The following is a 13,908-nucleotide window of genomic DNA, read 5'->3' as shown; positions in this document are numbered from 1 at the left end:
TTTTAAATATTTTATTTCTAATCATCACTCCTCCTTCTCACATCATGAGTATTTTCTATAGTTATGAATTCTTTTCCTTAAAGGTAACAACCAAAGACAAAACTTCCCCTAGTTTTGTTTTATTAATCCTCTTTTTCCAACACTGACTTGTAAAATTTGGTCTCAGCTCTACCATTAGTTCTTCACCTTTACCAACCCAGTGGTTTTCTTATTTCTACCATGGGACTGTTGAATCTTGTTGTTATTGTTGTTTTTTAAAGAGGCATCAAGTCAATTCCAACTCAGAGCAACCCTGCATAGGGTTTCCAAGGAGTGCCTCGTGAGCTTGAACCACTGATCTCGTGGCTCAAACCAACCTTGCATTCCACTGCATTAATCCACATCACCATACCAGGACTCTCATGAGTATAGGTTAATCAAGTCAAAGGATAACTGTGGTATTGTGAATTATTTAATGTCTCTTCTAGTCATAGTCTTTGTAAATTCCCACCAAATGACCTTTCCCTGATGGGTCTGAATAAGAGGAGGTGGTGGGGAGATGCTGATTGATTATATCTTTCACTTGTGAATGATTATTATTAGGATGTTGATTGTAAACACTTTTAATCTAATGAAGGTATTGGTCCGTGTTACCATCTTCCTGGGTTTTAACTGAGCCAGCTCAGAAGCAGGAAGGGGGAGGGGACTCACTACTGTAAGGAAGAAGACCCAGGAATAGAGTGCATTCTTTAAAACCTGAGATCCCTGCACATTAAATCACCTCCATCCAGAGACAGATTTCTTTGATGCCAGAAACCCAGCAGAGAAGCAGCAGCAGTAGAACCAAGAGCCAGAGTGTGAGACAGAGCAGTGGATTTCCCAAGTAAAGTTGGGTGACTTTGGGCAGGAGGTTTGCTTACATAGTGGAGTACCTCCAGGCACTTAATTGTGGGAGCTAGTTTTGCTGACCCCAGAGATAGAGCTGAGTGCCTTTGGGCTGAGGCTTATGGTGGTATGGTGTATCCTGTAAGCATTTATCAACATCCCTAAAATTGTGCTATAACATTGCCATCATAGGGCAGAAGTTACAGAATTACAGAATTGTAACTTCTGTAATAAAACTCAATTGTGAGTATGGTAACTGAGTGCTGTGTGGCCATTATATAATGAATTATTAAAACCAACTGAGAAGTAGAGAGTGTTGTGGGAAAGATGGTTAGTGCCATATTTACGCAATGCTTTAGTATCCTTGGGTTCAGACAAAAGTTTAGCACTTTAAAATTCTATTTACTCATTAATTTTGTTTTTTCAACTTTCCCTCATTTTTTGCATAATTTGAGCTGCATTCCTCATTCTTTGTGTAGCAGCAGGAAGCGATATTTGTCCCCAAGTGAATCTTTCCTTGCCATTCGGTTGGAAATAAGTCCTGTATTTGCATTTTATTATTTAACTTTACTTTAGTCTTCAAATTTTCTTTTGTTCTTCTATTAGTCATATAGATAACAAAGCATAAACCAATTCAACAATTTATATTTATATGATGCATTTATATTGATTTATTCTTTGAGTTGTGCAATCATTCTCACCCTTTTATTGAGTCATCCCTCCACCATTAACAAACTTATTGCCCCTTAACTTGCTCTTCAGTTGCTGTTTCCAGATTGGTAACATATAGACATATCTTAAAAAAAACACAACACTTAAGGTAGACATCCTTGATAAACTATTATTTGGTTTTAGGAAGACTTCAGGGGATGTTTTTGATTTATCATTTAAAGATTATCTCCTGGCAGTATACTCCTCGTGGCAGAATACTCATTACTCACTTGTCAGCATGGTTAGGTTCCAAAGATCAGGTTGGTATGCAAATATGTAGAATGACCACATCACATTACAAAATGAAATATGATTACATTGTTACATACTGCCAATTTTCATCATTATATAATTATAAAATCACTGAAAGCCGTGGCTTAGCCAAGTTGACACATAACATTAACCATCAGAGCTAGTGTTACTTTCACCTTGTACTTTGATGTCTGTTACTGACAGACAGACATCATTAGTATACAAAATAGTTGAATAGTAATTTTACATTTGTAAATTCAAAATTTCAGTTAACAAGATAGTATTTAAGTGAGGTGTGGGTGTGATTTCAGAGGTTTATTTAGTCTCTATTTCTCTAAAAATTTCTATGGGCTTCTGAGAATTTGAAAATTTCTTCATTTTTCCCCTTTTGATCAGGATTCTTCTTTGAAATCTCTGATCAAAATATTTAATAATGGCATCTTGACATGATCTATTTTTTCTGTTCTCGTGGCAAAGAGGACAATTGTTGATGGAGATAATTAGCCACATACTCTATTTTCACCTCTCTCCTTGTCTTTGTTGCTTCAGGAGAATAGAGAACCACTGTACCTTGGATTTCCTCTTGAAAGCTTTTCAGACCCCAGGAAGTACATAAAGAACTAGCAAGTAGAATAGAAGCACTAAACACAATATTTGATCAATTAACTGGAATGTCTCATGAAACCATGACTTTAAACCTTTAAATTAAGAAACCAAATCCCATGAGGATTTTAGTTGTACATAAGAAGGCTCAGCAGTTATTGGTATTTGTTTATTCTCATTGTTGTAAATGTATCCATCACAAAATTTTGGGCAATTCAACGTTTTACAGGTGTATAACTTTTTGAAAGTAATTACTTTAATTGCCTGTGCAACTTTTGTTCTTAAGCAATGAGACTTTTTTGGCTTCTTTAAATCATTCTTCATTATTTCATATAATTTTTTTAAACTATAGTTTTCTGAGGTTATCTGTTTTGTTAGTACACTAATGGCTATGTAAACGTATAGTAAGCTGGAAAAATAGTGCATAAACTTATTTATAAACTCTAAAGTGCCTTATGAAATTTATGCCAGAAATGTTTACTGTGAGATTTTAACATTTCAGACACTTTGCTGTTTGTTTTTGTTTGTTTGTTTGCCATTGTTAATTCTACTCTTTACAATGACATTTGCTCATCATCAAGTGTTGCTGTGGAGAAGAAAAGAGACTAACTAATTTTCCAAATCCCACAGTCATGTGGAGGTTGAGATGGCATTTGAACTCATGTCCACTTGACTCCAAATTAAGTGATTTTTCCATTTGCTACAGTCTCCAAAAAGATCTGTAAAGTGCTGTGAAACTTTTAGGATAGCATACTTCATAAACACTAAAGTAAGTTCCTAACAACTGAAAACTTTGGATAGCACTCCTGTCCAATGGCTTGGTATGCAGTGGTTATGCCAAATAATTGGGTAGATAATTAATCAAAGTGAGCATAGTTTTTAAGATAGTCACATCTAGATAATACTTTCCTCTTTATTCCCAGAAGTCTTCATTTAGTACAGCAATTTTGACTACCTGATGATAATGTGGGGTCATTTTGGATGATAAAGGATAATTTATTTTAATTTTTGTATTAAAAACACACATAACATTTGACATATAGATACTAGATATGAACCTATTTTAAACAACTTTCCCAATGAAACAGTTTATTCTGGGGATTTTTAAGGATATTTGAGATAATTCTAAAGCTCTTTTAAAAATAAACATTTTTTACTTGTCAAAAATAAAATTCCGTAAAATCCATGTACATTTGCTAATTTGATAAAGCAAAAGAAGTTTAAACAGGTGAAAGAAGCATAAATAAGAACTTTATGTTTTGTTAATTTTGTGAAAGGAATGATTAATTAAGGTGATCAGGTTCAGTAAAAGCTTCAATGCAATCATCTAATTAGATTGATGATGTTCATTCAAATCTCCTCGTTGCATCAGCTCTTCTATGACTAGACTGCTTTTAAACAAAAAGTAGAATCTCTCCCTTTTCAAAGATTAACATTCAGGTTACTTAAATACACGTTTTCTTACCAAAAGTTTGCTCTTGAACAAGCTGTGGTGATTTTGGCATGCTCTCTGGTCCACTCAATGCTCCAGTTTCTAATATCCTCTTGACATGCACCTTCTCTCCTCTTGTTTCCTTACTGTTGCTAAAATAAAAGGTTCAGTCATTCTAGTGATGCTGGAATGGAAAAATGCAAGTGGATGTTCCAAGTATTAAAAACTTACTAGGTAAATTATTAGATAACTTTTTATTTAGAGCTTTAATGGAATAATTTTTTGATGACTAGAAATCATTGTTTGGTCAGGTCTCATAGAAAGATGGGAGAGCTCTGATAGTGCTATAGGATAAGCAGTCCAGTGTTTATACTACCAACTCTATGGATAAAAGATGATGCTTTCTGCTCCCTTAAGTGTTACAGCCTCAGAAACCGTTGGTAGGGTTGTTATGAGTTGGAATTGACTTGAAGGCACTTAATAATAGCCAAAGGTTGTGGGGATTTGACAGTATACTAGTTAGCATTCTGGTTATTAAGTGCTGTTGAGTCATTTCCAATGAGTGACTGGTGAGCTTGAACTGCCAACTTTGTGGTTACCAGTCCAGTGCATACCTTACAGCACTACATTTGGACTCCTTGTGCCACTCTAGCTCAGATTAAACCTAAAACTTTTAGGAATTTGACAGCAGACTACTAGGCATTCTAGCTCATATTTCTCAAACAATAAATTTACTGTTGTTGTTGTAAAGTGCTTTCTAGTCAGTTCCAACCCATAACAACCCAGTCTAGTGTTTCCAAGGAGTGAATGGTGAACTCGTGGCTCAAAATGACTTTGCAGTCCAGTGCATTAGCACATAGCGCCATGCCAGGACTTTAAAGATTTACTAACCACCTTTAATTTACAGATTGAATATTGCATTTAAATGGCCTTGGTTTAGGAGAAGGAAGATTGAGGTTTTGTTTTTTGACAAAGTTTATTGTGCATTCACCATGGGTACAGAGTCTTCAGCAGCTGGTGGTTAGACCGATCATCTGCTTTGTCTGATTAATTTAATCACAAATCATGAAATAGTCAGCTATTACTTTTGTTTATATGTGTCCAGACACTGAAGAAGATGGAAAGGGCAGATAAAAGGATAGATTTAATTACCTCAATAAAGAGATAGTAGATTAGCACTCACAGTAATCTCACCTGATTAATAATGTATCCTTGGAACTTCTCTGACTCTCATTTTTTCTAATCTATAAAATGTAGCAGAGAGTATATGACTGAGTATATGTTGTTGTTAAGGGCCATTGAGTCAGTTCTGACTCATAGTGACACTCTATGGGGTTTCAAGGAGCAGCTGATGGGTTTGAAAAGACAACCTTGCAGTTAGCAGTTTAGTGCTTATCTTATAGCACCATAACAGGACTCCAAAGACAGACTGGCAAACTAATGACATCTGGCAAGAGATCATTTAGAGAAAGACTGAGAGAAAAACAAACATTAAAACTATTATGTTGGATAAAACTAATATTTCAGAAATGTTTAATTTATATTTATAATCACAACTTTTAATGCTAGGGTATCTTGGGATAGTTGTCCATTTGCACTTCATCAATGTCACACCCAATGACCACGACAATTTTCCAGAATATCATCTTACATAGACCCATTTTGACAGAGTCAATTCTGACTCATAGCAGCAACCCTATAGGGCAGAGGAGAAATGCTTCCTAGGGTTTCTGAAACTATAAATTGCCATGGAAACATACAGTCTCATTTTTCTTCCACAGAGCAGCTGGTAGGTTTGAACCACTGACCTTATGGTTAGCAGTCCAACTTTTAGATCATCTCACATAAGAGGTTGACTCGACAGTACTTAACAACAAAAAGCATATAGATCATTAAGTCCAACTGTCTCCCAATAATAAAATATATATCATGGATTCCTCAGCCAGATTCTCAGAATTTGCCCCATATTTTCAATGACAATTAGCTCTCTGGAAAATCAGTTCGGATCTATTGGCTGTTACTTCTTGTATTGAGCCAAAAATAGCATTCTTGTAATTTCTAAGCAGTATTTTTCCTTGTGTGGCACTGTGGGTTAATGTGCCAGACCACAAAGCCATTTGAACTACAAGGCTGGCAGTTCAAGATCACCAGCTGCTCCTTGGAAACCCTATACAGGGTCACTATGGGTCAGAACCGACTTGATGGCACTTCACAACAACAATCTTTCCTTGATATATTGAACTGTGATTTTATATCCATCTCCACATCTTCTTTATTCTTGCTATATTCTTATATTTGTAAAATTTGTAACACTCCTATTGTCAGGTAAACTACTGCGTGAGATATGCTTATTTAAAAAAGTTTTTAATCTGAAATTCATATTGCATGTCTTGTATTTTTATTTGCTAGATCTGACAGTTCTACCTATATAACTTCTAGAACCTTTCAGTTGTGAGTGATTGTTAATAGGGTTGTGACTGCAGAACTTTAAGGTGGGGATTCCTCAGCGTTGCCATTCTGTTGGGTAGAAAATGAGCCATCTCAGAAATAGAAAGGGAGATCTCAGTAACATCAAGAAAGAAGAACCAGGAGTAGAGCATGTCCTTTGGTCCCTGAGGTCCCTGCTTTCTGAACTATTTAGATATAGAAGACAAAACTATTTTACCAATGAAGCAGAAGCAGCAGAGGTAGTAACACTAAGAACACAAGACAAAATGATAGACTTCCTGACCCACTGAGCTAATGCAACTGAATACTTCAGAAAGGAAACTAACTTTTAGAATGGGGTGACTTCAGGCACTTAATTGGGGGAGCTAGTTTGGCTGACCCACAGAAAGAGAGTCAAGCACCTTTGGACAGAGGCTTATGGCAGAATAGAGTTCTGTTTGGGCGTTTATCAGTAGTGCTAAAGGAGCTTTGTAACATTGCCTGGGCAGGACAGAGAGAGGCAGGGCTGTAGTAATAACTGGAAAGATATAGTCCTGACCAAAGAACTGTATATCAAACATTTCTGATTCTGATTTGGACCTGTTAACTCCCCTAAGGAACCAATAATCATGAGTATTACTTAAGTTTTGTGTGGCCATTGCAATGAATTATTGAACTCAGTAGAGAAGCAGAGTGCCAGGGAGGGATGACTAACGTCAGAACTGGTAAAAAAGGTTGCGGTGTGGAGACATGTCTGACCTCTGCCTCATAGAAATCAACTTTGGGCTGATGTTGAGTAAGACTCTCCTTCCCCTTTGTGAAGTCAGAGGAGGTCAAACACTGGCAAAGAGCACTGACTCACAAAAACTTGTGTGTATTTTTCCCCTGGCAATGCCACTAGATTATTGTCTCCAGTGTTCTGTAATTAGGTAATTAGGAATAACCATGTGGTTTGTTTTTAGACAGTAGAATAGGAACAAAAGTGATGTGCATGATTGGTCATTTGGGTCAAGATTTCAAAGACACAACTGTGCACCTTCCACAATCTATAGTCTTACTTTTGCGAGCTGCTTACATAGGATGATGAGACCTTAGGGATGGTTGGAACCTCAATATGAATGGAATCTGTGCCACGGAGTCATCAGATGAAATAAAACCAAAGGAACAAGGATACTTGTATTCACCTTCTAGTATGTCATGCCACTATAATTTGAGGGTTAATTTGTTGACAATGCAACAAATGTTGATGAATACAGAAATTACTATGATGTCTTAATTAAAAACAAACAAACAAACAAAGAAACAAAAAATGTAAAGTAGGTGGCATTAGCTTAGCAGTTAGGTAGTACCAAGGACAAAAGAGATACTGCAGCCTGGAATACTGTGAGTACTCCATTTGCGTGGCTAAATTGCTGTCTGGAAACAGATCACATGCCTACTGAGCCTAGGACTCTCAGGAAAATGGTTAAAAGAGTCAAGATGTTAGTGTGTTTTGGCCTTTGCTTTGTAGTAAGGTATTGCAAAATAGCGATGAGCGCTGGTAAGAATTGACTGGTTTGAAAAGCATAGGAAATACAGAACATTCAGGAATTTGGGTTCTTGCAAGGTTGGAAAGTGAATTGTTTCTGGACCCAAATGGTAAAAGACACTTTCAAGAAAGGCTACTAGGAAAAAAAATCAAAAGAGAGAGAAAAAGAAAGACCTATTAAGTCTACTCAGCTCAACAGAGGGAATCAGTCTTAAAGTGAAGATCAGATTACAGCTAAATCCTTTTCAGTTGAATCTATTGTTTCAGGTGGCTGCATGTAGGAAATATTAAATTGAGATATATATGTATGGGGGTAAGGAAGAAGAGAACCAGTCAAACTGTTTATTAGGTTTGGAAAATAACTTTGGGTCTTGTACACTGTAATTAGTAGAAAATAGATCATAAGCTTAGTAACTTTTAAAAGATACTTCCCAAGAAAGAATTATCCTGGATATTAAAAACAAAGAAAAAAAATCAAATAAACCCATGACTATAAAATGAGTCTGTATCCTAAATTCACAAAACTAGAAAGTGTATTACAAAAGCTCTTCAGTCCCAATGACCATGCAGGGTAATGGAAACTGAGCCGTGTCCCACCAGGCAGAGTCAGGGTGATAAAGAACAACAACAACAAAAAGCAGCTCAGAGAGAGCATATCTAGGGTCTAATCAAGGTCTAACCCTGAGCAAGAACTCTTTACCTTCCCAGTGGGACTCCATCACAACTATGGATTCTTGAGTACCTTGTCTTGTCTCCCTTTTCCTTTTCTAGATGGGGATTTCATTATGGCAATTCTTGACTTTAGGGAACATAACAGTGCTTGGTTACAAACTCAAAGGTTAGTGGTTCAAACTCACACAGAGACTCTGCAGGAGAAACATCTGGAAATCTCTTCCCAAAAAGACTGTTAGTGTTGTTTTTTTTAAGTGCTATTGAGTCAATTCTGACTCATAATGACAGCCTAGAAAACCTGATGGGGAAGCTCTACTCGGTCACATGGTGTTAACTATGAGTTCAAATAGACTCAATGGTACCTAACAACAACAATATCATACTGGATGTGAAAATGAATGTGTATTTGGGGGACAGATGCCTGGTAGTTAAGTTATAGACCCCTGATGTAGAAGGCACTGTATCACTTGGAGATCATAATTATGAGTTTAATGCTGTAATTCAATGATGAGTATATCTGTGGTAAGAGGAGTACTTCAAATGGCGAACACTCTGGACTCTGAAGCCAACAATTTGAGTTTGAGTCTCAGCGGGCCCTTTCCCTTGGATTCCCGGTGAGGCACTGTGGGTTAATGTGCCAGATAGCAATGTCAGTTTGAAATGCAAGGTAACCAGTTCAACCTCACCTACTGTTCCTCGGAAACCTATACAGTGTCCCTGTGGGTCAGAACCGACTCGAAAGCACATAGCAACAACTGGTTATAAAGAAATAAAAATTGTTACTATTCACCAATATAGGTATTTTCTTCTACAGTTTCAGCCTTCTTTTCAGCTAAACAGCCATAATAAGTATTAGCCAATGGACTTTAAATAGCATTCCTTGGCTAAGAATTTTGAAAGCAGAGTATCTACTGTGCTTCCCTTTTTCTCTTCCACAAGCAACATACTGAAAGTGCCTTGGCCCTAATGGAGCTTTAAAATGAAAAGAGTCTTGAATCAGCATGCTGAATAAAACTCTGCTAAAACAAAATAGTAGTGTAATTTGAAAGAAGTCAACTACAATTAGAAGGTAATTTCTATTTTGTTGTACAAATTTGAGAATTATGTTGTTGTTTGGTGCTATATTGAGTTGGTTTTTAACTTACAGTGACCCTTTGTGACAAAGTAGAGCTGCCACATAGGATTTCATAAATTGTAATCTTTGTAAGAGTACATACTAGATCTTTTCTCTTGCAGAACCATTTTGGTGGGTTCATACTGCCAACCTTTCAGCTAGTAGGTGAGCATTTAATCATTGTATCACCAAGGCTTCTTTCATTGTTATTTACTAAGTTGTTAAGTACCGTAGAGTCAGTTCTGACTCATAGCAACCCTTTATAGGTTTTCCAAGGAGCAGCTTGTGGATTTGAACCACTGACCTTGCAGCTCAAACCGACCTTCCGGTCCAATGCGTTATCCTATAGTGCCACACTATTACCTGAATATTTCATCTAATTTTCTGTCCCCTTGAAGATGTTATAAGAGTCTGCAGTACGTTTAAGGGTTGTGACATTCTTGAAGAAATGTATCAAGTCTGCCATTTATTGTGCTTAAAAATTTATAGCTGTTTTATTTATTATTTATTCTTAAAAACGAATGTTTTTCAGGCATCTAATAGCTAGTTGCTGCTAATATTGATTTTCTAAGTATTAAAAATTCAACATAGCCCTAAGAAACTTGGAGTTTTCAGAGAAGAAAGGACCTATAAGTTAGAATGAAGTTATCTTCATTTCATGTTCGAAGAGTGTATGCTCATAAAGGTTAAATAAGTTTGCCCAACTTCAAACTACTACTTAGTAACAAAAATTAGATTTTTATTCAGTTTTTACCTCAAAGATTCTGTGCTTGGAACTCTACAAGGCTGTGTATATGATATTTCAAGTATCATTATTATCTGCAATGTTAATCTTTCTCTGTCAGTCTGGTATTACAGCTAAGCAAAATCATTTTGAAATCCTATTTAGCTGCCTGCCTGCTATGTGGCATCTCTTGAGCCATAGGCATTTTATCATTATGGGGTTACAATAATAGCTAATATATAATGTTATGACAATTAAACTGATAATGTACATAAAATATAAAAAATATACTACCTTCAAGGCAAAAAGTACTCAGGATAATTATTGTCCTCATAATGATGGATAGTTTCAGAAAAGGAAAATTTGGTGGTATGTACTCTAATGTGTGAAATAGAAGAATGAAGAAAAAAAATCAGTCGATTATCACACATCTTTATAATTATAGTAGAAATCTGCTGCTGTTATCATAAAGTGACAGTCTCTGCCTGTTTCACTTTGATTGGAACTAAAGGATAGCCTCAGAAAATTCATTTAAAGAAGAAAAATAATTCTACCTTAAAGTGGAAGAAGTAGAATTTATCCCTAGCATCTTTGAAAATAAGAAAGTTACAGACCTGGTATGACTATGAGATGCTATGAAATGTACATGTTGTTAAGTTCCATGGAGTCGGTTCAGACTCATAACAACACTATAGGGTTTCTTAGGAGCAGCTGAGTTTGCACAGCCGAACTTGCAGTTCAAACTGACCTTGAGGTTGAGTGCTTATCCTATACCAGACCTGGACATAGGAGTCTCATAATGTACTCTAACACAACTTGTACACAAGTAAAGCTCAAAAATATTTAAGTAACAAAGACATTGTCATGAATAAAATATGGTGGTGGTGGTTATGTCCTGTGGAGTCAGTTTTCAATCATAGCAATCTGTATAGGGTTTCTGAGGATGTAAATCTTAATAGGAGCCGGAAGCCTCCTCTTTCTTCCAAGAACAGCGATAGTTTCGATCTGCTGACCTTGAGGTTAGCAGCCTGATTCATAATCCTTACACAACCATAGCTTTTGAATGAAATATGTTGTTGTTAGGTGCTGGTACCGACTCATAGCAATCTTAGGCATAGCAGAACGAAACACTACCCGATCCTGGGCCAACCTCACTATCACTGCTACACTTAAGCCCATTGATGCTGCCAATCCATATCGCTGGGAGTCTTCCTCTTTTTCTCTGACTCTCCACCTTACCAAACATGATATCCTTATCCAGCAACTGGTCACTTCTGCAAATATGCCCAAAGTATGAGAGATGAAGTTTGGCTATCCTGGCCTCCAAGGAGCACTCTGGCTGTGCTTCTTCCAACACAGATTTATTGGTTCTTTTGGCAGCCCAATGGCACTTTCAATATTCTCCTCCAACACCATAACTCAAAAGCATCAATTCTTCTGCAGTCTTCCTTATTAACCATCCAGCTTTCTCATGCATATGAGGTTATTGAAAATACCATGGCTTGGGTCAGGCACACCTTAGACCTCAAGATAACATGTTTGCTCTTCAACACTTTAAAAAGGTCTTGTGAAGCAGATTTGCCTAATGCAATACGTCATTTAACTTCTTGACTGCTGCTTCCATGAGTGTTGATAGCTGATCCAAGAATAATGAATCCTTGACAACTTCAATCTTTTCTCCATTGATAAGAATGTTGTTTATTGGTACAGTGGTGAGGATTTTTGTTTCTCTATATTGGGATGCAATCCATACCGAAGGCTGTGCTCTTTGATCTTCCTCAGTAAATATTTTAAGTCTTCTTCACTTTCAGCAAGCAAGGTTGTATCATCTGCATATTGCAGGTTGTGAATGAGTCTTCCTCCAATCCTGATGCCATGTTTTTCTTCATAGAACCCAGCTTCTCAGATTATTTGCTCAGCATACAGGTTGAATAAGTATGATGAAAGAATACAACTTTGTCACACATCTTTCTTAATTTTAAAACATTCAGTGTTCCCATGTTCTGTTCAAACAACTGCTTCTTGGTCCATGTACAGATTCCTAATGAACACAATTAAGTGTTCCGGAATACTGCTACTTCACAATGTTGTCCATAGCTTGTCATGATGCACACAATCGAAAGCCTTTGCGTAGTCAATAAAGCACAGGTAAATATCTTTCTGATAATCTCTGCTTCCAGCCAAGATGCATTGGACATCAGCAATGATATCCCTCATTCCATGGCCTTTTCTGAATCTGGTTTGAACCTCTGGAAGTGCTTTCTCAATATATGCTTGCAGCTATTTCTGTATTACCTTTAGCAAAACTTTACTCGCATGGGATATCAAAGAAATTGTCCAATGATTTCTACATTCCGTTGGGTCACCTCTCAGGAATGGGTAAAAATATGGATCTCTTCCAATCAGTTGGCCAGATATTTGTCCTCTAATTTCTTGGCATAGATGAGTGAGTGCCACTTGTGCTGCCTCACTTTCTTAAACAATTTCCATTTTTATTTCATCAATTCCTGGTGCCTTGTTCTTTGCCAATTCCTTCATGCACCTTGGATGTCTTCCTTCAGTATCACTGGCTCTTGATCATATGCTACCTCTTGAAGTGATTGAACATCAACCATGTCCATGAGCTTTTGGTACAGTGACTCTGCGTATTCCTTCCATCTTCTTTTGATGCTTTCCGTATTATTCAATAATTTGCCCAGAGAATCCTTCAATAATGAAACTCAAGACTTGAATTTTTTTCTTCAGTTCCCCCAGCTTGAGAAATGCTGAGCATGTTCTTCCTTTTTGGTTTTCTGACTCCAGATATTTGCACATTTTGAAGTAATATTTGGCTTTATCTTCTCAAGCTGATATTTTAAATTTTCTGTTCAGCTCTTGGAACTCCTTATTTCTTCTATTTACTTTAGCATCTCTATGCTGGAGAACAAGTTTCAGTATCTCTTCTGACTTCCATTTTGACTCTTTCCTTCTTTTTTGTCTTTTTAATGACTTTTTGCTTCTATCTGAATTATGTTCTTGATGTCATCCCACAATTCTTCTGGTCTTTGGTCTTTAGTGATTAGTGTATCAAATCTGTTCTTCAGATGATCTCTAAATTCAGATGGGATATATTCAAGGTCATATTTTGGCTCTTTTGGACTTGTTTTCATTTTCTTCAGCTTCAGTTTGAATTTTCATATGAGCAATTGATGGTCTGTTTCACAATCTGCCTCTGACCTTATTTTGATTGATGATATGGAGCTTTTCCATCATCTTCTTTCCACAGATATAGTTAATTTGATTTCTATGTATTCTATCTGGTGAGGTCCATGTGTGTAGTTATCTCTTATGCTGTCTAAAGAAGGTATTTGAAATGAACAAATCATTGGGTTTGCAGAATTCTATCATGTGGTCTCCAGCATCATTTCTATCACCAAGGACATATTTTCCAGCTACTGATCCTTTCTCTTTGCTCCCAAGCTTTGCATTCCAATCACCAATAATGATCAATACATCTTGATTGCATGTTTGATCAATTTCAGATTGAAGAAGTTGGTAGAATTCTTTTATTTCATCCTCACTGGCTTTAGTGGTTGGTGCAT

This window comes from Chrysochloris asiatica, unplaced genomic scaffold (genome assembly GCF_000296735.1).
Source record: "Chrysochloris asiatica unplaced genomic scaffold, ChrAsi1.0 scaffold00131, whole genome shotgun sequence".
In the NCBI taxonomy this organism is placed as follows: domain Eukaryota; kingdom Metazoa; phylum Chordata; class Mammalia; order Afrosoricida; family Chrysochloridae; genus Chrysochloris; species Chrysochloris asiatica.
Note: the sequence above shows the minus strand (reverse complement) of the source record.